This window comes from Mauremys mutica, chromosome 2 (genome assembly GCF_020497125.1).
Source record: "Mauremys mutica isolate MM-2020 ecotype Southern chromosome 2, ASM2049712v1, whole genome shotgun sequence".
Classification (NCBI taxonomy): Eukaryota; Metazoa; Chordata; order Testudines; family Geoemydidae; genus Mauremys; species Mauremys mutica.
Genome location: NC_059073.1, coordinates 54,266,708 through 54,268,559, shown reverse-complemented (window position 1 = coordinate 54,268,559; position 1,852 = coordinate 54,266,708).

The following is a 1,852-nucleotide window of genomic DNA, read 5'->3' as shown; positions in this document are numbered from 1 at the left end:
AACATTTTTCCTGTTATGAATTTGTTTTATATCTCTCAAAATTCAAGCAGCAAACAATCACTAGCACACTTGTAGTATAAAAATATAAAACTTCAAGGTTCATAACATTAGTAAGTAAAAATTCTAAATGCAGACCTCTACATTAATGCAGCATTGAGTTAGAAATTTAGCTGCACAGATAATCTTACAGTTGATTTTGAGACAGTTTTAAGGTTTGCACTGTGCTTTAAATGTGTGAGTTAAGTGCCATGTAGTATTCATGCTGTTAAATGTTGTTGCTGCTAATTATTTGTATCACTCTAATACCTAGGAGCACCAGTCATGGACCAGGACCCCATTGTGCTAGGTGCTGTACAAACACAGAACCGACTGATCCTGCCCCAAAGAGCTTACAGTCTTAAGATTGCCAGCTAATGCCAAGCAAATATTGGCTGAATATAGAAGATAAGAGCCAACAAATACCTGCAGATGGGGAGTACGAGGAAACAATGAGAGATGAGAGGTTGGCATGATGCACAGTGGTCTCAGCACACCAGTTGCCTAATTGCTGTCAAGCTTTTTTTTTGTAAGTACCCCTATACCCCGATATAACGCTGTTCTTGGGAGCCAGAAAATCTTACCGTGTTATAGGTGAAACTGCATTATATCGAACTTGCTTTGATCCACTGGAGTGCGCAGCCCCGCTTCCCGGAGCACTGCTTTACCGCGTTATATTCGAATTTGTGTTATATCGGGTTGCGTTATATCTGGGTAGAGGTGTATGGAAAAGGAGGTGTTTAGTGAGGGATTTGAAGAAGGGTAGTGAGTGAGTTTTGCAGACGTTTACTTGGAGCTCCTTCCAAACATGTGGGGCAGCATGGGAGAGAACACATAATTTGAGTTTGAGAATTTAACAAGTGGGCAATGGAGGCTGGCAGCATGGACTCATCAGAAGCAGGAGCTGACATCTTGCTAGTGAATGAGAGATGATGGGTAGAGTGGGGATAGGCTCTGAAGGGCCTTGAAAATTAAGATAAATAGGTGGTGGTTGATGCGTTAGAGAAGGGGGGCAGAGGAGCCATGCAGAGAGGTGATGGGTGGGAGGGTCAAAGTGAAGGGCTAGGAAAATATTTGCAGCAGCATTCTGAATGGATATGTGCAGAGCAAGGTTGTATCTGAGGCCAGAGATGTACATTCTTAACTGCAGTTTGGCTGAACTAATACTGCTGTAGAAACCGTTAACTTTTTTAAATTTCCCTGCCTTTTCAAAAGGACAGATCTATAACTGTGTAGAGCTGAGAGTCTGATGCTTTAAACTGAAGCAGTTTTCAAATTAAGTGCAAACATGTTTTGTTTTTCTTACGGAAACTTTTCTACTCATCTGAAAAGGGCTAAATGGATTTTGTTCAAAACTTCCAAAATGGTCACCTTCATTTTGAGACATAGTTTAATTTACTTTGAGCCAAAAAGAATTTTTTTAAGAAAGCTAAGAATGGACTTGACATTTCTTAATTTCTGAGTTGATATAGGTGTTGAACTAATCTAGTATTATGTCAAAGAATTTTTCCTGTTGATCTTGAATGCCAAAAGCTCACTAACTTTTAATTCTCAGGCTTTCAAGAAGATTGCTACAATGAACTTCAGAAATTTAGTACAGTTTTATAAGTATTGATGCATTTGCTTTTGGTAGAGGATGTTAGTGTTTGTGTGCCAAGAACATTCATTTAAACAATTACTTTTTAAAGCTCTCTTCATATAATTAAAAATTAAATGGAAAATCCATTACTGTTAATGTTAAATTCAGGAAGCATGTTTGTCCCTTCAAGGGCTCATGTGATAAAAGAAGGGGGAGGGGAGTAGCTCCCTTTTTCTG